The sequence below is a fragment of the Pseudophryne corroboree genome, chromosome 8 (genome assembly GCF_028390025.1).
Source record: "Pseudophryne corroboree isolate aPseCor3 chromosome 8, aPseCor3.hap2, whole genome shotgun sequence".
NCBI classification, from domain to species: domain Eukaryota; kingdom Metazoa; phylum Chordata; class Amphibia; order Anura; family Myobatrachidae; genus Pseudophryne; species Pseudophryne corroboree.
Window position 1 is genome coordinate 266,421,648 of NC_086451.1, and position 17,268 is coordinate 266,438,915.

The 17,268-nt window shown below is 48.4% G+C and overlaps 1 protein-coding gene across 2 annotated transcripts in view; it reads left to right on the forward strand.

The window, feature by feature from the left end:
• Positions 1-17,268, forward strand: part of ZC3H12B (zinc finger CCCH-type containing 12B) — a 323,692-nt gene that overhangs the window by 112,881 nt on the left and 193,543 nt on the right. Inside the window, exon 2 of one of the 2 annotated variants that reach the window (XM_063937219.1) lies at positions 11,659-11,789. The exons of the other annotated variant lie outside the window; for it this stretch is intronic. The gene's annotated coding sequence lies outside the window, so the exon portion shown is untranslated. The remainder of the gene's footprint in view (positions 1-11,658; positions 11,790-17,268) is intronic. 2 annotated transcript variants of the gene reach the window in all.

Consider the following 17,268-nt stretch of genomic DNA (forward strand, 5'->3'; position numbering starts at 1 on the left):
ACAAATTGCTATCCCTATATTCTGTACCCTGATGGGGGCTAAGTGCATCAGGGTCCTATATAAATAGTGTTTCATAGGATATACTGTTTGGTATTTTTCTCTGTGTATTTCAGTCACCTTATACCACTTAAATCCTCTGTTTGTGATCTGCATTGCAATCACACTCCACAGGTTTTTTTTGTCAGGTACTGTGTCTGGCTATATTGTACTGTTACGCCCTAGAGCAGGGGTGGCCAACCAGTCAGAGACAAAGAGCCAAGAAATCTTGTTAGGTACATCAAAGAGCCGACTTCGGGCCAAAGGCGCACTTGCAAAAATGGGGTGTGACCTTGTGCCTGCTAGACCACACCCCTGGTTTAAAATACATTGAAAAAGCCAGATTCAACATAAAATACAATAAAAAAGCCACTTCTACATCAAATAATTGAAAAAGCCAGATCCGCATAAAATATATTTAAAAACCAGATTCACATAATACACTTCAGTTCCCCCATGTGTCACTCCAGCCAGCACCCACCTGGGTCACTCCAGCCAGCACCTGCCTGTGTCACTCCAGCCAGCTCCCCCGTGTGTATTTGGCTCCTTCAGTTCTCAGTCTACGTAGTGCTGCTGCATGTCTGGCTGGATTGCAGCGGTTTACAGATCTCTTGTGGTCACGTGACTTTGAGTGCTGGGAGCCACATTTGAATGAAGACAGAGCCGCATGTGGCTCATGAGCCACGCGTTGGCCAGCACTGCACTATAGCTACATTCTCCAATAATGTCTGCGTCACAGGGCGGGAGATCTGTGGCTGATCCTGCGTCATGCTGTGCTGACGCCGCGGATTTATCTGAGGAAAATATTCCAGCTGAGGGTCCCTGTATTGGGGGTTCTGTACCCCTAGGTCAGCCTGCAGCACCAGTGGCACACCAAGACCCACCTTGGGCTGCTTTTTCTAATTTACTGACTATGCTAGTAACGAGCCTTGCGCCCCCTATGGGACCTCCTGTGCCTGTACAATCACATATTGTCCCTGTTGTAAATCCACCATGGGTGGATTCTCTGTCGACTCAGTTACAGCAGTTAAATCAGTCCTTGGTTAAACAAAAGCCTGACCCTCGCCCTCCTAGGACCAAAGGATCATATAAGCGGGCCATTTCTTCATCACAATCCACGCATGTTTCAGATACTTCATCTGATGAAGATGGAGTATATACTGACCCATCAGACACTGGTGCAGATGCTTCTGATGGGGAATCTATAACACAGGTGGATGTTCCTGACCTCTTGGAGGCTATCAAACTGATTCTTCAGATCGATGATGAAACTGAACCTCCAGATACGTCTAAGAAACCTGATAAATTCAAATGTCAGAAGATTACTACATTAGTTTTGCCACATTCTGACCATTTAGTTGACATACGTCAGGAATCCTGGGAGTCTCCAGGAAAGAAATTCTCCCTGTCTAAAAAGATGCTAGCTCGTTATCCCCTCGCTGCAGAGTTAAGTAAAAATTGGAAAACACCGCCAACGGTGGACTCACATGTTGCACGTCTGGTGGTGTCTTCTACTCTGCCTGTCACTACCGTCACCTCTCTGAAGGAACCGACGGATAAGTGTGTGGAGGGTTGCTTGAAGTCTATTTACACTCTTGCGGGTGCTGTGCATAGACCTACTATAGCGGATTCTTGGGCTGCAAAAGATATTGAAGCCTGGGTTCAAGAAGTTGAAGCGGAGCTACCTCCTAATTTTTCTGATAATGCCAGACAGTGTCTTTCATATATTACCACAGCCTCTCATTACATTCAGGAGGCGGCCTCTGATGCTGGTGTGCTGGCAGTCAAAGCGTCTACTACGTCCATTCTGGCTCGCCGGATTCTGTGGTTGCGGTCCTGGTCGGTGGATCTGGACTCTAAAAAGAGGGTGATCCCTTTTAAGGGAAACATCCTTTTTGGGGAAGATCTGAACAAGATTTTTGCTGACTTAGCATCTGCTAAAACTGCATGTCTGCTGAGTACTTCATTATTTTCTGTACTATATTATGCTATGTATCTGTTAAGCGCCTTGAGTCCTATGGGAGAAAGAGCGCTATATAAATAAAATTATTATTATTATTATTATTATTACTTATCCTTCGGCATCGAAGGCTAAAAGTACCACCTTTCGTTCCTTTCAACTTCCAAGTAAAGCAAAGGGCCAGGCGTACCCGAAACAGGCTCGCACTTCCAAAACCTCTTAGCCCAAACCTAACCGTTCCCGGGCTACCCGTCAGCTTGCTTCAGAACCAGACAAGCCTGCTGCATGACGGGGCGGGCCTCCCCCTGCGGTTCACCCAGGTATGGTTACAGACCACTTCAGACGCCTGGGTGAGGGAAGTCGTCACTCACGGATATGCCATCTCTTTCAAGAAACGTCCCCCTCGCCAGTTTTGCTCGACAAATATCCATTCGGATCCGTTGAAAGCAAAGACTCTACAATTGGTGGTACAATCCCTCCTGGACATAGGAGTGATAGTGCCGGTGCCTCTGGCTCAAAGAGGCAGGGGGTACTATTCAACACTGTTCCTAGTTCCAAAACCGAATGGATCCTCAAGGCCCATTCTCAACCTCAAGTCTTTGAACAAATTTGTGAAGGTATCCAAATTCCATATGGAAACTCTTCGCTCTATTGTTCTGGCCTTGGAGCCCAAGGATTATATGGTATCCCTGGACATACAGGAAGCTTACCTACATATACCTATTGCCATGTCGCATCAGCAATATCTGTGGTTTGCTATTGGCAACCTACATTATCAATTCCAGGCTTTGCCTTTTGGACTGTCCACGGCTCCACAAATCTTCACCAAGGTCATGGCGGTCATGACGGCCCTTCTCCGCCGTCAGGGTATCAGGATTCTGCCGTATCTGGACGACTTGTTGATCCTGGCGAACTCCCCAGAGGTTCTCCTCTGGAACTGATGGTCCAATTCCTGCAAGCCCACGGGTGGCTAATCAACTGGAAGAAATCCTCGCTGGTTCCTGCTCAGAACATGGTACACCTGGGGGCGTTACTGGACACACACACACCAACGGTTGTTCATGTCACTGGAGAAGGTCCTGAAACTTCAGGACAGGATATGATGCTTCCTCTCCCACCCTCGTGTGTCAATACACTCGGCGATGCAAGTACTAGGCCTCATGGTTTCGGCGTTCGACATGGTAGAGTTCGCTCAATTTCAATCTCGCCCTTTGCAGCGGTTAATACTTTCCAAGTGGGACAGCCTGCTTCACCGGATCAGGTTTCACATGATTTCCTTGACTCCGAAAGTACGTCTGTCTCTGAGCTGGTGGCTCCAGGACCAACAATTGAGCATCCCTTCTGGATCTCCAACTGGGTCCTACTAACGACGGATGTCAGTCTGCGGGGTTGGGGCACGGTGTTGGAGCAACACTCTCTTCAGGGTCGGTGGACCTTGGAGGAATCACTACTTCCGATAAACATTCTGGAGTTGTGGGCAGTGTTCAATGCTCTGAAACTGGCCCTGCCTCTGGTACAGAACAGGCCTGTCCAAGTACAGTCGGACAATGCCACCACGGTGGCGTACATAAATCATCAAGGCGGCACTCGAAGCCGCATGGCAGTGATGGAAGTGTCAAAGATTCTTCTATGGGCGGAACGCCATCTGCCAGCCATATCGGCAGTGTTCATTCCGGGGGTCCTCAACTGGGAAGCGGACTTCCTCAGTCGTCAGGACGTACACGCCGGAGAGTGGAGCCTTCATCCGGAAGTCTTTCAACTCCTAGTGGACAAGCGAGGCCTACCAGATGTAGACCTGATGGTGTCTCGACACAATCACAAGGTTCCGGTCTTTAGAGCAAGGACAAGGAATCCTCAGGCAGTGTTCGTGGATGCCCTGGCTATTCCATGGAACTTTTGGCTGCCATACGTGTTCCCTCCAGTGTCACTCCTGCCCAGGGTAATAAGGAAGTTCAAGCAAGAAGAAGGATTACTACTTCTAATCGCTCCAGCGTGGCCCAGACAGCATTGGTTCTCAGACCTGCAGGGTCTCTCTATAGAGCGTCCTCTTCTGCTTCCGCAACGCCCAGACCTCCTCGTTCAGGGCCCTTGTGTCTACCAGGATCTGGCCCGACTGCTTTGACGGCATGGCTCTTAAAGCTTCAGTTCTGAGGGCCAAGGGATTTTCTGAGGCGGTCATTCAAACTATGTTGAAAGCTCGTAAATTGGCTTAGGCTCGGATTTATTATAGGTTCTGGAATTCTTACTTCACCTGGTGTGCGTCTAAGAATTATGATTCGTACAAGTTCAGTACTGCCAAACTTTTGGCTTTTCTGCAACAGGGCCTGGACTTAGGCCTTCGTCTTGCCTCTCTCAAAGTTCATATTTCAGCCTTGTCGGTTTGGTTTCAGATAAAAATTGCGACTCTGCCTGACGTTCATACTTTCACTCAGGGCGTTTTACGGATTCAACCTCCCTATGTCCCTCCTGTGGCTCCTTGGGATTTGTCAGTTGTTCTGGATGCCCTCCAAGAGTCTCCGCTTGAACCTCTTGAGTCTGTGGAACTTAAATGGCTTACACTTATGGTCTTATTTTTGCTGGCTATTGCCTCTGCTAGAAGGGTTTCAGACTTGGGTGCCTTATCCTGTCAGTCACCGTTTCTGATTTCTCTTACGTCCTAGAGGATGCTGGGGACTCCGTAAGGACCATGGGGTATAGACGGGCTCCGCAGGAGACATGGGCACTCTAAAGACTTTAGATGGGTGTGCACTGGCTCCTCCCTCTATGCCCCTCCTCCAGACCTCTGTTAGATCCTGTGCCCAGAGGAGACTGGGTGCACTGCAGGGGAGCTCTACTGAGTTTCTCTGTAAAAGACTTTTGTTAGGTTTTTTATTTTCAGGGAGCACTGCTGGCAACAGGCTCCCTGCATCGTGGGACTGAGGAGAGAGAAGCAGACCTACTTAAATGATAGGCTCTGCTTCTTAGGCTACTGGACACCATTAGCTCCAGAGGGTCGGAACGCAGGTCTCACCCTCGCCGTTCGTCCCGGAGCCGCGCCGCCGTCCTCCTCACAGAGCCGGAAGATAGAAGCCGGGTGAGTATGAGAAGAAAGAAGACTTCAAAGGCGGCTCCCGCATTTACACACACACTGGTGGCACTGTATGGGTGCAGGGCGCGGGGGGCGCCCTGGGCAGCAATTATGAAACCTCTAGGGAGACTGGCATAGATATATACTGCGGAGGCTGTATATTGCAAAAAACCCCGCCAGTATAAGGATTTGAGCGGGACTGAAGCCCGCCAATGAGGGGGCGGAGCTTGATCCCTCAGCACTAACCAGCGCCATTTTCTCCACAGCACGCAGCAGAGAAGCTGGCTCCCTGGACTCTCCCCTGCTGAACACATGTACAGAGGGCAAAAAAGAGGGGGGGGGGGGGGGGGGCACATTTATTTGGCGCAGTGAGTATATTTATATAAAAGCGCTGTACTGACTGGGAATTTATTCTAGTGTCTGGTGGCGCTGGATGTGTGCTGGCATACTCTCTCTCTCTGTCTCTCCAAAGGGCCTTATTGGGGGTCTGTCTCCATATGTGGAATGTTTTAAATGCAAATGTGTCTTTATTACATAAGAGAATGGACAAAGCAGAGTCCAGAGAAAAAACAGGGAGTCAATCCATGGCTTTGGCTGTATCACAGGGCCCTCCAGGGTCTCAGAAACGTCCCCTGTCCCAAGTAGCAGACACTGATACCGAAACGGATTCTGACTCCAGTGTCGACTACGATGATGCGAGGTTACACCCAAGGGTGGCCAAAAGTATTCATTATATGATTATTGCAGTAAAAGATTTTTTGCATATCACAGATGACCCCTCTGTCCCTGACACGAGGGTATGCATGTTTAAGGAAAAGAAACCTTTCCCCCATCTCATGAGCTGAACGCGTTATTTGAAAAGGCTTGGGAAACTCCAGACAAGAAACTGCAGATTCCCAAGAGAATTCTTATGGCGTATCCTTTCCCCGCACAGGACAGGGTACGGTGGGAATCCTCGCCCAGGGTGGACAAGGCTTTGACGCGCTTGTCCAAAAAGGTGGCGCTACCGTCTCCAGACACGGCAGCCCTCAAGGATCCTGCTGATCGCAGACAGGAAACTACCTTAAAATCAATTCATGCACATACGGGTGCCTTGCTCAGACCGGCAATAGCGTCGGCTTGGGTATGTAGCGCAGTAGCAGCATGGGCAGATAACTTCTCATTTGACATTGATACCCTAGATAGGGATAGCATTTTATTGATCTTCGGTCACATTAAAGACGCAGCCTTATATATGAGAGACGCTGCGAGAGACGTGGGGCTGTTAGGTTCAAGAGCCAACGCCATGGCAATTTCTGCTAGGCGAGCCCTGTGGACCCGCCAATGGACGGGTGATGCCGACTCAAAGAGACATATGGAAGTTTTGCCTTACAAGGGTGAGGTTTTATTTGGGGAGGGTCTCGCGGACCTGGTTTCCACAGCTACCGCGGGTAAATCTACTTTTTTACCCCCACAGGCAGAAGTCCTCCCAGGCTTCTACTAAATCCACCGCATGACGCTGGGGCTCCGCTGTGGGAGTCAGCGCCGGTGTGGGCACGTCTTCGACTCTTCAGCCAGGTCTGGGTTCAGTCAGACGATGGAAATTGTATCCCAAGGCTACAAGCTGGAATTCGAAGAGGTGCCTCCTCGCCGAATTTTCAAATCGGCTTTACCAGCTTCTCCCCCAGAGAGGGAAATAGTTTTAGCTGCAATTCAAAAACTGTATTAACAGCAAGTGATTATCAAGGTTTCCCATGTCCAACAGGGGAAGGGGTACTATTCAACTCTGTTTGTGGCCCGAAACCGGATGGCTCGGTCAGACCCATTCTGAATCTAAAATCCCTAAACCTGTACTTGAAAAAGTTCAAATTCAAGATGGAATTGCTCCGGGCGGTTATCTCCAGCCTGGGAGGGGGGGATTTTATGGTGTCTCTGGACATAAAGGATGCATACCTTCATGTCCCCATATATCCCCCTCATCAGGCGTAGCTGAGATTCGCTGTACAGGACTGTCATTACCAGTTTCAGACGTTGCCGTTTGGGCTTTCCACGGCCCCGAGGATTTTCACCAAGGTAATGGCGGAAATGATGGTGCTCCTGCGCAAGCAGGGAGTCACAATTATCCCGTACTTGGACGATCTCCTGATAAAAGCGAGATCGAGAGATCAGTTGCTGAAAAGCGTGTCGCTCTCCCTGAGAGTGCTGCAGCAGCATGGCTGGATTCTAAATCTACCAAAGTCACAGTTGATTCCAACGACTCGGCTATCTTTCTTAGGCTTGATTCTGGACACGGAACAGAAGAGGGTTTTCTCCCAATGGGAAAAGCCCAGGAACTCCAGAAAATGGTCAGGGACCTGCTAAAACCAAAAAGAGTGTCAGTCCATCAATGCACTCGAGTACAGGGAAAAATGGTGGCGACCTACGAGGCCATCCCCTTCGGCAGGTTCCATGCGAGGACGTTTCAGTGGGACCTTCTGGACAAGTGGTCGGGGTCCCATCTACAAATACATCCGAAGATAAGCCTGTTCCCCAGGGCCAGGGTGTCTCTCCTGTGGTGGCTGCAGAAGTACTCACCTTCTCGAGGGTCGCAGGTTCGGCATTCAAGACTGGGTTCTGGTGACCACGGACGCGAGCCTCCGTGGATGGGGAGCAGTCACACAAGGAAGAAATTTTCAGGGACTATGGTCAAGCCAGGAGGCTTGTCTACACATCAACGTACTGGAATTGAGGGCCATATACAACGGCCTACGACAAGCGGTGAATCTTCTTCGCGGCCTACCGTTGCTGATTCAATCAGACAACGTCACAGCTGTGGCTCATGTAAACCGCCAAAGCGGGACAAGGAGCAGAGTGGCAATGGCGGAAGCAACCAGGATTCTTCGCTGGGCGGAAAATCACGTAAGCGCTCTGTCAGCAGTCTTCATTCCGGGAGTGGACAACTGGGAAGCAGACTTCCTCAGCAGACACGATCTTCATCCAGGAGAGTGGGGACTTCATCAAGAAGTTTTTGCAGAGATAACAAGTCATTGGTGACTTCCTCAAATAGACATGATGGCGTCACACCTCAACAAGAAGCTTCGGAGATATTGTGCTAGGTCAAGGGACCCTCAGGCAGTAGCGGTAGACGCCCTGGTGACACCATGGGTATTCCAGTCGGTCTATGTGTTCCCTCCTCTTCCTCTCATCTCAAAAATATTGAGAATCATAAGACAAAAAAGAGTGCAGACAATACTCATTGTTACAGATTGGCCTCGAAGAGCCTGGTATTCAGATCTTCAGGACATGCTCACAGAAGATCCATGGCCTCTTCCTCTCAGGGAGGACCTGTTGCAGCAGGGGCTCTGCGTGTTCCAAGACTTACCTCGGTTACGTTTGACGGCATGGCGGTTGAACACCGAATCCTAGCTGGGAAAGGTATTCCGGAGGAAGTCATCCCTACTCTGATAAAGGCTAGGAAGGAGGTGACGGCGAAACACTATCACCGTATCTGGAGGAAGTATGTATCTTGGTGTGAAGCCAAGAATGCTCCTACGGAAGATTTCCACCTGGGCCGTTTTCTCCACTTTCTACAAACAGGAGTGGATATGGGCCTAAAGTTAGGCTCCATTTAGGTACAGATTTTGGCCCTTTTAATATTCTTTCAGAAGGAATTGGGAGTACTGCACATCCAGCCTCCTTTTGTGCCCCCAGTGGCACCATGGGACCTTAACGTGGTATTACAGTTCCTAAAATCACACTGGTTTGAACCTCTTCAAACGGTTTAATTAAAATTTCTTGCTTGGAAAGTGGTCATGTTGCTGGCCTTGGCATCTGCAAGGCGGGTGTCAGAATTGGCGGCTTTGTCTCACAAGAGCCCCTATCTGATTTTCCATGTGGATCGAGCAGAGTTGAGAACTCGTCCTCAATTTCTGCCTAAGGTGGTTTCATCATTTCATATGAACCAACCTATTGTGGTGCCTGTGGCTACGGGGGACTTAGAGGATTCCAAGTCCCTTGATGTAGTCAGGGCCTTAAAAATGTATGTAGCCAGGACGGCTCGAGTTCGGAAAACAGAGGGACTGTTTGTCCTGTATGCGGCCAACAAAGTTGGCGCTCCTGCTTCGAAGCAGACTATTGCTCACTGGATCTGTAACACGATCCAGCAGGCTCATTCTACGGCTGGATTGCCGGTACCAAATTCGGTAAAGGCCCATTCCACTAGGAAGGTGGGCTCTTCTTGGGCGGCTGCCTGAGGTGTCTCGGCATTGCAACTTTGCCAAGCGGCTACTTGGTCGGGTTCAAACACTTTTGCTAAATTCTACAAGTTTGATACCTTGGCTGAGGAGGACCTCCTGTTTGCTCAGTCGGTGCTGCAGAGTCATCTGCACTCTCCCGCCAGGTCTGGAGCTTTGGTATAATCCCCATGGTCCTTACGGAGTCCCCAGCATCCTCTAGGACGTAAGAGAAAATAAGATTTTAAACCTACCGGTAAATCTTTTTCTCCTAGTCCGTAGAGGATGCTGGGCGCCCGTCCCAGTGCGGACTGAATTCTGCAAGACTTGTATATAGTTATTGCTTACATAAGGGTTTTGTTACAGTTTTGATCAGTCTCTGGCTGATGCTGTTTTGTTTCATACTGTTAACTGGTTCATATGTTCCAAGTTGTACGGTGTGGATGGTGTGGGCTGGTATGTATCTTGCCCTTAGATTAACAAAAATCCTTTCCTCGTACTGGCCCTCATTCCGAGTTGATCGGTCGCAAGGCGAATTTAGCAGAGTTACACACGCTAAGCCGCCGCCTCCTGGGAGTGAATCTTAGCTTCTTAAAATAGCGACCGATGTATTCGCAATATTGCGATTACTAACTACTTAGCAGTTTCAGAGTAGCTTCAGACTTACTCTGCCTGTGCGATCAGTTCAGTGCTTGTCGTTCCTGGTTGACGTCACAAACACACCCAGCGTTCGCCCAGGCACTCCCACCGTTTCTCCGGCCACTCCTGCGTTTTTTCCGGAAACGGTAGCGTTTTCAGCCACACGCCCCTGAAACGCCGTGTTTCCGCCCAGTAACACCCATTTCCTGTCAATCACATTACGATCGCCGGAGCGAAGAAAAAGCCGTGAGTAAAAATACTTTCTTCATAGTAAAGTTACTTGGCGCAGTCGCAGTGCGAACTTTGCGCATGCGTACTAAGCGGATTTTCACTGCGATGCGATGAAAAATACCGAGCGAACAACTCGGAATGAGGGCCACTGTCCGTCTCCTCTGGGCACAGTTCTCTAACTGAGGTCTGGAGGAGGGGCATAGAGGGAGGAGCCAGTGCACACCCATCTAAAGTCTTTAGAGTGCCCATGTCTCCTGCGGGGCCCGTCTATACCCCATGGTCCTTACGGAGTCCCCAGCATCCTCTACGGACTAGGAGAAAAAGATTTACCGGTAGGTTTAAAATCTTATTTTTTCACTGTGACCGTGCGGTTCTTAGAATTCGCCCTGGTTATCTGCCTAAGGTGGTGTTGTCTTTGCACCTTAACCAAGAGATTGTGGTTCCCGCCTTTATCTCTACTGGTTTATCCTCCAAAGAACGGTCTTTGGATGTGGTACGGGTTCTTCATATATATGTGAAGAGAACCGCCTCTCTTAGGAGATCTTATTCTCTCTTTGTCCTTTTTGGTTTTCATAAACGTGGCTGGCCTGTGAATAAACAGACTTTGGCCAGATGGATTAGAATGGTGATTGCACAAGCTTATGTACAGGCTGGACTTCCAGCTACTGCTACTATAAAACCCATATTACTCGGTCTAATGGACCTTCTTGGGCGGCCCGCCATGGCGCATCCCTAAAACAATTGTGCAAGGCGGCTACGTGGTCCTCAGTGAACACGTTCATCACGTTCTATGCCTTTGATACTTCCGCCTCCCAGGATGCTTCCTTTGGACGCCGGGTTCTTGTGCCCGCTACAGTGCGTCCCCTCCCATGAGGAACTGCTTTTGGACATCACCGAAGTTATTCCCTGTGGAATACCAGTGTACCCCGCTGCAGAAAAGGAGATTTATGGTAAGACTTACCATTGTTAAATCTCTTTCTGCGAGGTACACTGGATTCCACAGGGCACCCACCCTGATGCACTTAGCTTCTTTGGGTTTGTATGGCATTAGCCGCTGGTACCTTCTCCTGTCGTGAGAATGTGGTTGTCTATGGCTACTAACTACTGTCGTCTTTTACCTGCTACTGCATTGGACTGGTTAACAAAACTGAGCTCCAGTGCCTAGAGGCGGGGATATAGAGGAGGTGCTGCAGTGCATCCTGGGAACAGTCAAAACTTTAGCCTGTTGGTGCCTCGGATCAAGATCCAACTCTACACCCCGTTGTTATTCCATGTGGAATCCAGTGTACCTCGCAGAAAGAGATTTAACAATGGTAAGTCTTACCATGAATCTCCTTTTCCTGCAGTCATTGCTCTTTCTTACTGACTCCAGTGAGATTGAGGCCAAATAAAAATGAAACTATAACCTAGGAACTTGTTATAAGTAATGCAAAACTATAATAAACAGTGTGATAATTTTCCATGTAAACTAAAAGCATTTATAATGGTGTCATTTAAAAAATAAATATACATTGACTTGCCGATTCTCCTTGCAGGACCCACGGAGGCTCCTTAAAACAGCTGCCTTCTTTGGACTTTGTGGCTGCTCGTAAAAGGGCAGCTGAAATCTGAGCAATGTGCTTTTAATCGGTCCTCCTGTTTGGTCCTCACGTGCCATTTTACAATGGTAAGGTAAATAGATTGCTAGCATTGTATTATAGACCCAACAGAGCACAGGAGAAACAAATAAATGGAGCACCCCCAGGTCTTCTGCTAGATTAGTGGTTCTCAATAATTTTCTACCTGGGTCCCCCTGATAGCCCATTTATGTTATTTGTACACCAAGATTTTCAAAGCAATACATTCATAATAATGCTAATTTGTTTGCTTTTTATTTAATTCCACTATTAATATAATTATTCAATGCTGTTTGTTTCTTAATGGTTAAATACTAACTTTAATAGAAAATGTTAAATCATTTGTTTTGCGTAATTGTCTTAAGGTGGGTGAGCATCAAATTTGTTAGCAGTTGGGCAAAACCATGGAGGTAATTCCGAGTTGATCGCAACATCAAATTTGTTAGCAGTTGGGCAAAACCATTTTCACTGCAGGTGTGGCATATATAACACGTGCAGAGAGAGTTAGATTTGGGTGGGGTGTGTTCAAACTAAAATCTAAATTGCAGTGTAAAAATAAAGCTGCCAGTATTTACCCGGCACAGAAACAAAATAACCCACCCAAATCTAACTCTCTCTGCAAATGTTATATCTGCCCCCCCTGCAGTGCACATGGTTTTACCCAACTGCTAACAAATCTGATGCTGCGATCGACTCGGAATTACCCCCCATGTGCACTGAGGGGGGGGGGGGGGGGGGTGCAGGTATAAAATGTGCTTAGAGAGTTAGATGTGAGTGGGGTGTGTTAAAACTGAAATCTAAATTTCAGTGTGAAAATAAAACAGCCAGTATTTACCCTGCACAGAAACAAAATAGCCCACCCAATTCTAACTCTCTCTGCAAATGTTGTATCTGCCCCCCCCCTTACAGTGCACATGGTTTTGCCCAGCTGCTAACAAATTTGCTGCTGCGACCAACTGTGAATTACCCCATAAGGGCGGCAGCGGGGAAAAGTTTGTAAATCAATGGTTTAAGGCAAAAACTTTTTTTAATTTAAGGGCTGCGTAACTGTGGTATTGATATGGACTCATTCAAAAGTGGGCCGGACATCTTCCATGCAAGAAAGAAAATGCAGGGAAACTGACATTAACAAACATGTATATTCATCCAATGGTCGTCCAATGGAAGGGTCCCCCCTTTTAAAGTAAATTTGACTCTTCTCTATGTATTAAAAATATATAAGAAAAGTGATATTTAGCAGTATCAAAAGAATATAGGGGCAGATGTATTAAGCCTGGAGTAGTGATAAAGAAGTGATAAGTGGTAGGTGATAATGCACTAGCCAATCAGCTCCAGGTTGTTATTTTTCAAACTCGTAATGATTGTCTGGTACGTTTATCACCTTCCACTTATCACTTCTCCAGAATTAAGACATCTGCCCCTAAGTGACTCGTCTCTACTTTTTATTTTTTATTTTGTGCTACTATGTGCTGTGCCCTGTACAACCAGTTCTTGTGATTTATGTGTGGAGTTCAATTCAGTAGCAATATACTGTGACACTATTTAATTAGATGTATTAAACTAGTGAAAACATATCTGAGTCCTCACTTCACTGGTGTATGAGTAAACTGTAATACAAGGATAATTGTCATATAACACATAGGGGCTCATGAGCTCAGTACAAATTAAACGGACTTGGTCCCTCCCCTTCCTTGAAATAATCTCCCCCCCCCCACCCGCCCATCCCACCCCACTGAGCCAGTGGATGTAGACAGGGACAGTTCTAGAGAAAATGACAGGAGAGACACCATGATAGGTAAAGGGGTAGGTGGGTGGTTAGCAGTGGCAGGTACATTTGTGCTCGCTTCCAGAAAAGGGGTGTGGCACTGCTACAAGGTGTGTGCCCTTACAGGACAGCGAGAGTATGAATGACAGGGAGAGAGTGACAGGCATTGGGGGATGGAGAATGTGATGGGGAGAGGCAGTGGGAGATGCCAGGGAGAGGATGACAGGCAGTGATTGACAGGTTGAGGGTGATAGGGAGAGAGTGACTGGCAGTGGGAAGACAGGGAGAGTGCCAGGCAGTGGGCGACAGGGAGAGTGCCAGGCAGTGGGCGACAGGGAGAGTGCCAGGCAGTGGGCGACAGGGAGAGTGCCAGGCAGTGGGTGACAGGGAGAGTGCCGGGCAGTGGGTGACAGGGAGAGTGCAGGGCAGTGAGTGACTGGGAGAGTGCCAGGCAGTGGGTGACAGGGTGAGTATGACTGGCAGTGAGTGATCCGCAGTGGGTGACAGGGAATGGATGACGGAGAAGGGCAGTGGGTGAGTAATATATTATTTCTCTATCGTCCTAAGTGGATGCTGGGGTTCCTGAAAGGACCATGGGGAATAGCGGCTCCGCAGGAGACAGGGCACAAAAAAGTAAAGCTTTACTAGGTCAGGTGGTGTGCACTGGCTCCTCCCCCTATGACCCTCCTCCAGACTCCAGTTAGATTTTGTGCCCGAACGAGAAGGGTGCAATCTAGGTGGCTCTCCTAAAGAGCTGCTTAGAGAAAGTTTAGTTTAGGTTTTTTTTCTTTACAGTGAGTCCTGCTGGCAACAGGATCACTGCAACGTGGGACTTAGGGGGAAAGTAGTAAACTCACCTGCATGCAGAGTGGATTTGCTGCTTGGCTACTGGACACCATTAGCTCCAGAGGGATCGAACACAGGCCCAGCCGTGGAGTCCGGTCCCGGAGCCGCGCCGCCGACCCCCTTGCAGATGCTGAAGCGTGAAGAGGTCCGGAAAACGGCGGCTGAAGACTCCTCAGTCTTCATAAGGTAGCGCACAGCACTGCAGCTGTGCGCCATTTTCCTCTCAGCACACTTCACTGGGCAGTCACTGAGGGTGCAGAGCGCTGGGGGGGGGCGCTCTGAGAGGCAAATATAAACCTTATACAAGGCTAAAAATACCTCACATATAGCCCATAGGGGCTATATGGAGATATTTAACCCCTGCCTGACTGGAAAAATAGCGGGAGAAGAACCCGCCGAAAAAGGGGCGGGGCCTATCTCCTCAGCACACGGCGCCATTTTCTGTCACAGCTCCGCTGGTCAGAACGGCTCCCAGGTCTCTCCCCTGCACTGCACTACAGAAACAGGGTAAAACAGAGAGGGGGGGCACATTAATGGCTATATATATATATATTAAAGCAGCTATAAGGGAGCACTTAATATAAGGATATCCCTTGTATATATAGCGCTTTGTGGTGTGTGCTGGCAGACTCTCCCTCTGTCTCCCCAAAAGGGCTAGTGGGTCCTGTCTTCATTAGAGCATTCCCTGTGAGTTTGCGGTGTGTGTCGGTACGTGGTGTCGACATGTATGAGGACGATATTGGTGTGGAGGCGGAGCAATTGCCAAATATGCAGATGTCACCCCCCAGGGGGTCGACACCAGAATGGATGCCTTTATTTGTGGAATTACGTGATGGTTTATCTTCCCTTAAACAGTCAGTTGAGGACATGAGGCGGCCGGACAATCAATTAATGCCTGTCCAGGCGCCTCAAACACCGTCAGGGGCTGTAAAACGCCCTTTGCCTCAGTCGGTCGACACAGACCCAGACACGGGCACTGATTCCAGTGACGACGGTAGAAATTCAAACGTATTTTCCAGTAGGGCCACACGTTATATGATTTTGGCAATGAAGGAGACGTTACATTTAGCTGATACTACAGATACCGTAAAACAGGGTATTATGTATGGTGTGAAAAAACTACAAACAGTTTTTCCTGAATCAGAAGAATTAAATGACGTGTGTGATGAAGCGTGGGTTGCTCCTGATAAAAAGTTGATAATTTCAAAAAAGTTATTGGCATTATACCCTTTCCCGCCAGAGGTTAGGGCGCGCTGGGAAACACCCCCTAAGGTGGACAAGGCGCTCACACGCTTATCCAAACAAGTGGCGTTACCCTCTCCTGAGACGGCCGCACTTAAGGATCCATCAGATAGAAAGATGGAAGTTATTCAAAAGAATATATACACACATGCAGGTGTTATACTACGACCAGCTATAGCAACTGCCTGGATGTGCAGTGCTGGAGTAGTTTGGTCAGAATCCCTGATTGAAAATATTGATACCCTAGATAGGGACAATGTTTTACTGTCGTTAGAACAAATAAAGGATGCATTTATCTATATGCGTGATGCACAGAGGGATATTTGCACACTGGCATCTCGGGTGAGTGCTATGTCCATTTCAGCCAGAAGAGCCTTATGGACACGACAGTGGACAGGCGATGCGGATTCAAAACGTCACATGGAGGTTTTGCCGTATAAAGGGGAGGAGTTATTTGGAGTTGGTCTATCAGACTTGGTGGCCACGGCTACTGCCGGGAAATCCACTTTTTTACCTCAAGTCACTCCCCAACAGAGAAAGGCACCGACCTTTCAACCGCAGCCTTTTCGCTCCTACAAAAATAAGAGAGCAAAGGGCTTGTCGTACCTGCCACGAGGCAGAGGAAGAGGGAAGAGACACCAACAGGCAGCTCCTTCCCAGGAACAGAAGCCCTCCCCGGCTCCTGCAAAAACCTCAGCATGACGCTGGGGCCTCTCAAGCGGACTCGGGGACAGTGGGGGGCCGTCTCAAAAATTACAGCGCGCAGTGGGCTCACTCGCAGGTAGACCCCTGGATCCTGCAGATAATATCTCAGGGGTACAGGTTGGAATTAGAGACGGATCCTCCTCATCGTTTCCTGAAGTCTGCCTTACCAACCGTCTCTTCCGAAAGGGAGAGGGTGTTGGAAGCCATTCACAAGCTGTACGCTCAGCAGGTGATAGTCAAAGTACCCCTATTACAACAAGGAAAGGGGTATTATTCCACTCTATTTGTGGTACCGAAGCCGGATGGCTCGGTAAGGCCTATTCTAAATCTGAAGTCCTTGAACCTCTACATAAAAAAGTTCAAGTTCAAGATGGAGTCACTCAGAGCAGTGATAGCGAACCTGGAAGAAGGGGACTTTATGGTATCCTTGGACATCAAGGATGCGTATCTACACGTTCCGATTTACCCCGCACACCAGGGGTACCTCAGGTTCATTGTTCAAAACTGTCACTATCAGTTTCAGACGCTGCCGTTCGGATTGTCCACGGCGCCTCGGGTCTTTACCAAGGTAATGGCCGAGATGATGATTCTTCTTCGAAGAAAAGGCGTATTAGTTATCCCATACTTGGACGATCTCCTAATAAGGGCAAGGTCCAGAGAACAGCTGGAGACAGCTTTAGCACTATCTCAAGAGGTGCTAAGACAACACGGGTGGATTCTGAATATTCCAAAATCCCATTTAATCCCGACAACTCGTCTGCTGTTCCTAGGAATGATTCTGGACACGGTTCAGAAAAAGGTTTTCCTTCCAGAGGAAAAAGCCAAGGAGTTATCCGATCTGGTCAGGAACCTCCTAAAACCAGGAAAAGTGTCAGTACATCAATGCACAAGAGTCCTGGGAAAAATGGTGGCTTCTTACGAAGCAATTCCATTCGGCAGATTCCATGCAAGAATATTCCAAAGGGATCTGT